The following is a 12,309-nucleotide window of genomic DNA, read 5'->3' on the forward strand; positions in this document are numbered from 1 at the left end:
ATTTGGCATTATATTAAATTCTTTAAGTCATTCAAATCTTTTAGAAAAAAATCAAACAAAGCAAAAGTTTTAAAATTGTTTTATCTTAAAATATTGAATATAAAATAAACATTTCTCACTCTTTTGTCGTTCAAAGGTCTCATGAATAACACTTTTCAGGAATGTCCACTCATGTACTTAAACTTCATGTAAATAGGCCTAACGGTTTTAGTGGATTTCAAATCCGGCTCTTTAATCTTTTAAGTGCCACGACGAAGTACCTAGAAAAACAAACGCAATAAACAGTGCTGAGTGTTCACCCTCACGCCATTCCGATTTTTACCGGCAAAACCCTAGTCGTGTATTATAGACACTATTCAAAAGCTTTCTAACGCAAAATGAGAAAATTTACCAAACTTTCTTGAAAGGTGGGGAAAAAATTATATCCATCATTTTATATACCGGACGGTCTCTCGGAATCCCCAGTGGTAAAATATATGACTGCGAATTATTTCTGACAATCTAATCGTTTTATTATTTTATTTTTTGTAGCTGTAAGCGTAAAATGTGGAATGAAGTGAAACAAATATAGCCTATTTGATTTAATGTTTTGAATTAATATTTACACTACGTTGATTCCGGCAAGTATAAAAACTGTATTTTATTATGCAATCGGTCCTGTCTGCGTTCGTGACAGTTTTTTTACTCAATCTGCTCACTCGCAGAAGTCAAACCAACTATCCGAGAAACATGGCTTTACTGAAAATTACATTTTTGCACAGTTGTTTTATATCTTTCGATATGTTTACTTAGCTACAGCCCGGCTGACTCATATACAGATTATATGACAAAGATAAACAAATATATATGCTGGGCCCACAAGAACACTCATTATAATAATGCCCCGATATTAAGCAATGAATATTTTTAAAACCCTTGCATAGTTGCATAACTAATATGATTCTAAATTTAATTTTTTTCCAGAGAAATATTTTACTGTGTGTAGTCACAAATGCCTACTGTTAATTAGTGCTCTAGATTTGTCCAGTGTAATTCAAATTTAAAATCTCATTAGAAATTAATTGGTAAGTATAAAAACACAGGTCCAAAAAGGATGTCCCAATTAATTATATACAGTTTTATTATTTATTCTATTAATAAATTTATATTTTTAATAAATAATTTAAGTGTCTGTCCAAAAATTAAGAACTCTTTCATTAAGTTCACAATTTACGCCCCCCCCCCCTCCCCCCCAATTGGAACACGGCTCGACAGTAGTTCTCTAGACCACTCATATCTTACCATGCACTTATGTCCGAACACACTGTCTCACACAACTCACTCGTCGGTCGCACATACAAAACCAAATTTTGCACACGAAGTCCCCAACTCGTCGTCCACTATCGCTCACCAAGTAATCACTCATCCTCTTCACTTCACTGCCCTCGCAGTCAGTCTCTCCGTATATGTACCTGCAAAGTCCCGCTCTGGAAATATATTGTAGCTCTCCGAAGTATCGCGTCAACACAATCCCTCGACTTAACACTCGAGGCTTCGAGAAAAATAGCGTCCTAGTTAAGCCACTGCACGCAGACGGGGCAATGGTAACCGTGTCGAACCCTCAAGAACCACAGATAATTCTCCGGGCTCTATAGGAATGCGCTGGGAAGGAGGTGGAGCGAGGTGCCGCTGCTAATCGGATTAGGTGTGTTGAGGTCATTGAGAGATTACGCGCTACCTGCATCGCGCCCAACCTGCATGCAGTCGTGCGGGTTGGCTGACCAGCTTCGTCACTAGAGTCCTCGTAACAGTATGTTAAGTTGTTTACAATGTGTTGGTGAGCATAAGTTGTTATAATAGACTTAGTATTTATAGTATTCAGTATTATTATAATATGTTAACGTCGAGCTAGGATGTACCACCAGGATTAACTCAACAGTTCTATGTATACACGAGCAAATGTAACCTACTCATTGACTGCTGTCTTGAGAGACGTCCCAACGTAGCATACTGTGTTTAGTTACAGATTTGGTTGATTGTTTTTCATTGGTACAGAGTCCTCCGGATGAGTTGTGAGCCAATTGCAGAAGCTGTGCTGTGCAATTGGGAATTTTTATTTAAAAAATTCTTTGTACATTCACCATTGTAGCTGTGCACTGTTTGTAGTGGAAAAAATTTAATAATGCAAAATAAGAAATAAATATGAAAAAAACAAATTCACAGAGAAAAAACCTAAGTCAGCTGATGTCAAACTTTAAATATTTGTCATCCCAAGAATTACGTGGAAGGAATTTAGTCATAAAAAAATTAATCACGGCGAAAAACTTTCAACAAGAAAAGAAAATGCAGGCAGACAACAAACTTGGACATCAAAGGAAACTTACGAACACAACGATGCAAATAAACAAGAATAATGGAAAACACAATGACGATAGTACCGACGAACACAGTAGGTTTCCTATGGCAAAACTGTTGCGACGTTTCGGGAACTGGCATATGTCCCCTTTATCAGCACAAACAGACCGATATCGTAGTTGGAAGACAGGAGGGTTATCAAGATAATCAGGTAGCGCCAATTCACAAGGACAAAAAACAGAGGTTTCTTTAAGAAATCGGCCAACGAAAAAGCGAAAAATTATTGGACCACAAACACGAATACGCTACACTTCCACGTGTCTAGTAATTACAGGAAGCACGACGAGACTCGGCGACATGCCTGCGGTAAGAGGCTCGCGTCGTACGGGCGTGGCGTGTTTGGACACCGAGGGCGCTCGCTACTAAGGGGGTAGGAGGGGGTGCAATAATGGTTTGTGTGTGTTGGGAGGAGTTGGGGGTTCCTGCGGCCCTAAAGACTGCTAATGAGACCTAATGGGGGATCTGGTAGAAGGCGCGCCCACGAAAGCGAGGCGCTACGAGTCAGCAAACTGGCTGCAATCTCGGCGCGCGCGAGTTTATGAATACTGCGTCATCTGAACCACTTGGTGGTGGGTATGGATACATTAATATGACTTTACCGTGAACCTGTGGATTTTCTGCGGAAACTTTCGTTTCTCCCGTTAGTCCACTAAGACACCTTCCTTATCGCATTAACACTCAGCGGACCCTAATGACCTTGATGTCAACGAGACTCAAGGCTCGGTCTCACACGTTTATATATATATATATATAAATATTTCATTTTCTCGTCATTTCTATTAATTAGTGGCTGTTTCTGAAATATCAGTTTGACACCTCCTTTCATTTTTGTTCTGCCAGTGATATTTCAAACAGATATTAACTTTATAAAATAGGCGTAAAAAGTCGCTCAACTGTTCGTAATTCTTATCACTCGCGCGACTTTTTCTACCAGTTGTGTTACAACTAGTAGATATATGTTATCTGTTGGAAATATTAGTGACAGAACAACAAATATCATAACAAAGAAAAATGTTACGTAGCTTATGATAGATAACCTTTGAAGCAATATTTTAATCATGCTTCATTGATGCATTGCAGGTTTTACGTGCTTCCCTGTGATTGCATTACTTTAAAGTTATTCTTACTTTAAATTAGTTCAAATGACAACTCGTGCTCATCATCATAATTTCATTCAGTTCAAAGTTACTTACAACCCCTCGAAAATTGGTTAGATATTTTTCAATACTCACAGGACGTAAGTATTAAAGCTGGAAAATGCGAGATAGTAAAATAAGCTGTCATAAGACATACAAAAGGAAAGTAAACAGAAAAATGTTTTTGTTCTTTTACAAGAGATTCCTTTGCATAATAGTTGCCAAGAATTTGTTTTTAATACTACGGGAAAGATATTGTAACTTTGCACAACACATAGCTATGGTTATTTTTGCATAGATATATGAAAAACATTTTTCGAGGTAATACTGAGAATTTTTACGGAAATTGGGATAAGTTTATATTTTAGTGGACGTTTAGTTTAGGCATATTTTTTTTAAAACCATGTAAAAGATAAAATATTCAGTAATTAGACCTTTTTTTTATTGTGTATAATTCAGTAATTGGACCTTTTTTTATTGTGTATATTAATGAGCGCAGTTAATACTGGAAAGATATTCAGGGAACGGTTGACAAATAACTTTAACTATTGTAGGTACTGGGACAACACAAAGAATAAATGCCCAGCTAAGAATCATAACCCAGTAGATATTAAATCGGAAACTATTTTATAGTGATATCAGTTGTTTTCATGTCAATGTAAAAAATTTCTAATATCTGTAATTTTACATGAATATTTATGTTCCATTCAGAAGAACAAAATTCACTGTAAAACAATAAAAATAGTGTAGCTGTAATGCTAATGCCACATTTTAGATGCAGTCGACTACTAATGATCTGGCACGATCGCGACTTTGCAGGTGCCGAATTAAAAATTCCGAATTATCGGACGGAATCTCTCGCGATCTCTAAACGCTAATTTCTAGAGCGAATAAATCTGTAAGATGTTGTTTGGCAGCAAATATTGTTTAGCAGCAATACAAGGATAAACATTTCAACACAAGAAGAGGTCTATATTTTTTCCTAACCTAACTAAAACAAGTTTATTTGGTAGGGATCCAGGTAAGGGAGGGACCTAGGGGCATCTCAGGCTGAATCCTATACGCCTAGTCATGCTGGGATTAGCCATGCAGGGAAGAGTCACATGCATCGTGTGCTAGGAGGGGATTGGCCAGCCATCACAGCGATTTATGCTATTACGAACTCCCCTCACTCTTAATTATAGACCTTAATTACTAGGTAAATTATGCCCAGGCAAAACCTGCACAGACACAGGGAAAACCCTGAGCACTGCCATGCGGGGAGCAAATTTGCATCATTAAGTGTAGGAGAATACAGGAGACAAAGGATGGTCTGGATGAAGAGTTGGACAGAGAGTAGAAAAGAGTCTACCATGCGGTGGTTGGGAGCTTGGACTCGTGGTCCGCTTTGTATTTTGTCCAGTTCTGGGTTTTGTAACCAGCCCCTGGTGGTGAGTGGCTACACTTACCACTCACTATGCTTCCGGGCAGCATCTAAAACTAGAGAAGAAGTGCTATAACTGGACAAAATACAAAGCGGACCACGAGTCCAAGCTCCCAACCACCGCATGGTAGACTCTTTTCTACTCACTGTCCAACTATTCAAGAAAGATTGGTACAACTTACAAACTATGTATAATATAACAAAAATGTTTCTGAGGCTGGGCGTACATGCCTTAAAATTAACCTAAAAATAAAATATTAGAGTAACTAAAACTAAAAATTTTTAATTTTTTTGTTGTTTATTTATTTTATTTCTTTATTTGGTCTTATATTTTAAAATTTATTTGGTCTTAAAATTATTAGATTATACAATATAATGTTAAATCTTAATGTCTGATCACTTAAACATAGTGGTAGAACTGACAGCGTAAGAAATTATAGGCAAATGTAGATGCATTCGCATTATGGTCTTCGTTTTTGGCTTGCGATTCAAAATCTCATGCATCTCAGAAACACAGCAAGCACTGGAAGTGAGGCCTGCCAAGAGGGCTTTGCCCTTCGGACATAAGGAGTCAGCCCTAACACAAATGGCAAAGAACCCCAGGGGGGCGACCATACATCTGCGTGCTTCGGACCATTTTGAATCAGCCGAATAAATAGTTTTGACACTATTATTTTAATTATAAATCACAACTCGCGGAAAAGATTACGCACAAGAAGAGGTCAAAACTTAATTTGTTGTCGACGACTGCCGCGTTTTGCCGAAGAAACACGAAGCGCACGCCGGTCACTTCTGAGCAATCCCAAACTTCGCCGAACGCTTCTGACTGGACCCAAAGTCGCGGGTAGCTCTTCTGAAAACCGCTCTTAGTATTCGTCCTTACTTAATAATTACAGATATTTTTATTTAGCGTCAATTTTCTTTGTTTGCCTGAAGTCCGTGCCAGACGAACGGGCATTCCCGACGGTTGGATGCGGAGCTATCGGAAGTCTACTTTACCTACTTTTTGTTACATATGGATAGACACCGGAAAAAAAAATCGCGGATTCATTTTGTGATATGCTAAACCTAAAATTATTGTGTATACCTTTGTGCTGCTTCTGTCATTAGTTCACTTTTAATCTGGAGGACTGTTTGCCAATTAGATACCATGAGTCAAAGAAGTATCAAATCACGAGTTACCCAATTGAGATGCCTCACAAGCCAGCAGCCAATGAAATGAGAGAATTTGCTCTGGTATGCAGATAATCGTGGAGTTTATCCTGTAGGTAAATGAAAACGCAAAATTTTTCCAGTTCTTACAAATTGATTAGGACTTATTAACACCTTAGTTTTTATTCCGGTTGATTAAAAAGATTTAACTTTCAGCTTGAACTAAACTTAATTTCATTCTATTTAACATGCACACATTCAGTCATCCAATGCTCGAACCAAGAACCCCTTGTACCCAAGTTTGTTGGCGTTTTGACTACTTGCGCCACAGATAATGGCTTTCTGCTCCTCTTCTGACAATTGAATGGGAAAGGAGGGAGCGGGAAGGTGTATAAATCATGCAAACGTTCCCGTATTTCTCAAGTCTGCTGGTAGTTATTCAAGGGGCGAGTATGAATTGGAATGGCTTAGACTGCATGGGAGCTAGATGCGTCATGTATTATGAACGCCGGCCCCATGTGTTCAACGGAGATATATATATACTCAGGTGATTCAAATGCATGAAATGAGGCTAGGAATTTATGTTGTATGGTTGTATAATACACGGCAATAAATAATATACATACAGTGTAAACTCTTTATAACGTCACTCGATTTAACGAAAAACTCCTTAAAACGTCGAAATTGCTTGACTTTAGTTGGTTTACCTTGTTTTCTATACAAAAAATACACTCTATATAGTGCCACGCTCACTCTATTTAACAACAATACGGCATTATAAATCATTAAGCAGTACTTTATAAGTTGTCGAAGTTGATAAGAACTGCAGCTGTGTACGTTCTTTTGTTTGCTGTTTAGTTGTTGTATTATAATAGCACATGTTTACTTCAACTGACGTACCGGAGATTCTAAGATATTTTGTCTTTTGTTTATGTATGATGAATTTGCACTGTTTACCTCGGTCACTAGAATTTGTCAAGTTGTTACAATTTATCATTTTCGCAGTTGCTTACAGACTTTCGAACTGTAAACATGACGAGTAAACGAAAATCTTTGTGTATTGATGAAAACGTTTTATTAAGCACTTGATGCAGCGAAACTATTAGAAAAATATTTTTTATTTAATCAAGGTGATCCGGCAGTAGCTCAAGATATCAGTAAAATACATAAGCAAATACAATTAAAATAATGGAGCAGCAAAAAAAAAACATCAGACGAAGATAACAGTCTGTACGCAATAAGTGTTATTATTTGTATGAATACTTATTAATGTTCGTGTGTAAAATGTGTACTATATTAGTAAATACACATTATTATTGAATAGTATAATGATATATTTTATTTCTCTCCATTTAACTACCACTCTCTATAACGCCGAAAAATGCTGAGTCCGTTAACTGCCGTTATATGGAGTTTACACTGTATATACATATAACACTGTACCTTAAAGTTAACGTCGTTTTAAATATTGTTCGAAAAACTTAAGGTTAAATAAATTTGTTGCTGGAAATTTTGGAGTTTTTGTTATTTAAATGTCTTTTGTTTTTATTTGATTTGGGATTATCGACTTACGATTGAAGTCAGCTTCCGACAATTTTCTTGACAATTCTGTATCGAGAATCTGAGAGGGAGGCCGTCTGTAAGTTCAGAGAAATTTGATGTCACAGAATCACCGTTATGCAAAGTCAATTGTGTTTCTTAATTAAATGTAAAAAAAATCAAAACGACCTATGTATTTCCTTTGGTTCCAAAATTAGGTAAACTATGAATACAAGTCCAGACATAAAAAATATAATTGAAGAGAGAATAGTCACGACAACCCTATATAAAGGTAAAAAATCCTTACTAATATTATAAATGCGAAAGTAACTCTGTCTGTCTGTCTGTTTGTTACCTTTACCCGACTGAACGGCTGAACGGATCGTAATGAAATTTGGTAAGGAGATAGATTACATCCTGGGGATGGACATAGGCTATATTTTGTCTAAAAATAAAAATTTTAAACGGGTTAAAAAAATTATATCTTAATTTTATGTAATGTGTGTCATAGATATACAAACTGTTAGTGTCATTCCTCTATGTCTGCCGAGCAATAGCTTTCAAGCCATTGCGTTACGTTTTGCTATTGTAAGGAACTAAGTAGAGAGTAAGAAAAAAATAAAGATCTTGACAGTTTGTAGTGTCGCCATATTTGTTTCAATTTTCAATACCGTTTTTGTATATTACAATTTAAATTGCAGAAAAAATAATGTTTCATAGACACATAAATAGTGAGTGTGTGTCATTTCTCTATGTCCACGAGGTCTCGCCGCGTCAATTTTCTCCTTGGGCGAACCCGTCCACTTACTTAAATAAACAGCTTTTATCGTTGAATGGTTTCATGATTTATTTCATGAAAATCTGCTCTCATAAAAAAGTTAGTTTTACAGACATTAAATAGGTGTCTCGCTCTCTCTGAAGATCAATATATGAATCGTTACAAATTTATTTCCTTTATTTTTTTAGTTTGATTTGATACAATATGATTTCACTAAAAATCAATTTCTACCCATTCCTATTTTCATTTCTACATTACTAAGTTTCACTTCTTCCACGCGGAGGGACTCCACGCAATATTTTTGCATGCAATTAAAAACTATTTTTTAATGATGCCAAAGAAGTATAACTTCTCATGTGCGTACCTAAGTACACGCACCCATTTTTTTTATTTAATTTCTTCTATATATATTTTTTTTCTCCCTACCTAGGGCACTCATAATTCTTTTAATTTCACATGTATGTTTTCAATGTCATTCGAGTTGTACAATTTTTTTTGTCAAATTGGTCATTATTTATACTTTGTTTCATTTTGGAAACATACGTATTTTAGGTATTATGACAAATAAAAAAAATTAGTTTCACTAACATTCTTAGGTTTTTATTGTGTTGATAGTTTCAAGTTTAATATTATGTAGGTATATAAATTCATAAACTTATAAATTTCTTCGAAATTTATTCATTATATTTGTCAATATTGTTATTTTTTTTACAGTACCTACTTATTTGCAAGGAGTATGGTTTAGTGTTTATAATTTATCTGCTGAGCGTCAAGAGTCTTAGGGCTGCTGAGACCGTAGACCAGAAATATTTATCAATTATGTAATAAATTGTTGAAAAATTTGAATTTTACTATTTCAGTAAAGTTGATTTTTTTTATTAATTAGAATAGTTACGTGTAATTGCCATCTTCCTTTATTTCATATTAAACATTATGTTTAGTTGAGTGTGAGATAATATAATTTATGTATGCTTTAATTTCATTTAATTTCTTATATACATTTATACCTACCTACTTCTATTAAATTTCAGGCGGATGTTAACATTGTCATTCCCGTTGTATAAATTTTTTTGTCAAATTAGTGGTTATTTATACTTTTTGTCTCATTTTAAACTATGTTTTTTTTTACTTAATTAAAATATTTGTGGTGTGTACAGGGAGTGATATCTCTATTAATTTCTATACTCCTTTGGATAAGCGGAATATTGCCACCACAGTTTTACATATAAACAAATCCTACAAATGTTTTAAACATTATGACAAAAAAAATAGTTTCACAAACATCCTTAGTTTTTTTTTTTTGGTGTTTATAGTTTGAAGTTTAATATTATGTATGTACGTAAATTCTTAAACATACAGTTATTTATTAATTTATTTAGATAATTATTCATAGGTAGGTAATAAGCTTTCTATTTGTCAATATTGTTATTATGGTAGATAGGAGTACAGCAAATGCCTATATTCTTATATTCCTTTATATCTCTTTCGATATGGAGTGTTTCCGAGCCATTCGGGATCCTCATCATTACCCCCCCCCCCCCCCCAGGTGGTTAAAGCCCCAAAATTTCGAAAGTTTAAAAATTTTTAAAAAACCATCTCTTTCGATTTTAAGTGTTTTCGAGCCATTCAGGGTCCTCGAACCCCCCGCCCCCCTCTGGGAACAAAGCCCCAAAATTTCGACAATTTCAGGAATTTCAAATAACTATTCTTTCGAGATGGAGTGTTCCAAACCATTCGAGGTCCTGAACATCCACTTTCCGCAAAAGTGAAAGCACCAAAATTTCGAAATATAAGAATATATATAATTGGATGTTGGCATGTATGACGTCGATAAACTCTTACACCGTTTGACCGATCGCCGTGAAAGTTGGCACATCGAAGTGTTTTTATCATGGAGAAGATTTTTATACTAACTATTTTTTGTAACTCGCCGCTAGATGGCGCTGTAGCGCATCAAATTCTAAACCTTTCAACCGATCGCCATGGGTAAACAGAAAACCATAGGTCACAGATACACAAACAGTAATTATGTGTCATTTCTTAATGTACACCACACTGGACATATCGCTATCCATTTTGCTGTAACTCGCGGACAATATATCACCCGGTGTTCAGCCCGGGCAAAGCCGGGTACTGCAGCTAGTATACTTATATGTGTGTGTGTGTGTGTGTGCGCGCGCGTGCGTGGGGGGATAGAGAGAGCATTATTTGCAAGAATTTGGCGCATACACACAATTGTTCTACTGTGTCTGCAAAACTTATGACTGAAAAAAAATCATGGCCTCAAAATGTTACTTATTATAATGTCAATGTCATTTCCCTTATATGGCTTACCTAGAAATATTTATCAAAACTGGTCATGCTCAGACTTTCTCTGGGAATAAACATTTTTGAACAATCATCATTATTTTTAAAAAAAAAAAAAACTGTTACAATCGTCAAATTTTTTTTGTCAAAATCACATAAGTGATTACGTATTTTAAACTGTAAGTAGCAGTATCATATTCCCAGAAAAGTAAAAATATTTACTATATGCATTCATTTGTAATCACCACGACTTCAAGAAAAACTATGACAATTTAAATTTTTGAACTGTTCGCCGTAGATGTATGGCTACAGTAAATCGGTATATGTTATATTCTGCCTACTGCACCTATTTTTAATTACTAATTTATTTTTTTTAAGAGAGGTATTATGTAGCTGAACAAGTTTTTCTTGTATCATCTGCTTCGTTGATGCTAATTAGTGTTCAATTGATTAGTATCATCGTTTACCAGGCTGGTGTCTCTCAACCACGAGCGCAGAGAAACTTGCATGATGAAATGTACACGTGACGTTCAGTTCTAGAGAGTCTCTCTTACTCTCTCCAACTACTGCGTGATTCATAACCCCGAGCCTATTGTCTTCTCTCTCGAGGCGCACGCCATCGGATATGATATCAACGCGGATGAGATGCGATACAAACAGCTCCTCCTGACGGCAATGAAACTCCCCTCTTTGATAGCGTTCCTCCGAATATTGGCTTTCACCTCTTCCGAGCGGCTGTACTCCCGCGAGGCATGCAACCCTTGCGGGAACATCACGTCGCGTCCGCTTGGAAGACAGGCGATGGATACATTACACTAGCTGCTGCTCCTGCTCGCGGCACTTCGGCGTGGAGGGAAGGAACAACCAAGAACTCACACGTTTCAAGGATAGTTTATGATATTAATAACGGCTGGGTAGTTAAAGAAAATGGTTACGGAAATCCGTCACAAATGTGCGTATGGTAACTTAGTATGAAAAAAAAAATACTTTTCCACTAAAATATAAAACCTCTCATTTTTTTTTTAGTTTCGGAACCAAGAATTTATGTTTCTAAAACAGTGTAAATACGAACTTCGTTAACTTCAATTTTCTCGCATACATTAAAAGTTTAAATATATATAATGTATGTAATAGTTTCTTTAAAAATTAATTTTTAATAAGTTTAAGTCAAATAAAATAAAATAAAATATTCACTGATATTTTCATGTCGGGTCCAAATATTACCAATTTTTTGGTTAGGTTACGATTAAAAAAACCAATGTGGCAATAATAATTAAAGACATAAATATTGCTTGTTACTATTAGACTATGGAGCAATAACTTCCATTATCTCCAATTTGATGTTGTAAGTATTTTCATGATTCTCTTGTGTAGCAAAATAGAACTTTACTTCAGTTATCATGATGTAAGATTTTAAAATTTCACTGCGCGTGTTATGTGTAAACTGGGAAAGTGAGGCCTACAAAGTTACTAAGAGCCTAATTATAATCACTGGGCTATCCAAAGTCACTGATGAATCCGCAGGTTTGTACTACTTTATTGTGTCGAATTATATAATTATATATGTGGCTCTCTTCTCT

The sequence above is a fragment of the Bacillus rossius genome, chromosome 1 (assembly GCF_032445375.1).
Source record: "Bacillus rossius redtenbacheri isolate Brsri chromosome 1, Brsri_v3, whole genome shotgun sequence".
Lineage (NCBI taxonomy): Eukaryota > Metazoa > Arthropoda > Insecta > Phasmatodea > Bacillidae > Bacillus > Bacillus rossius.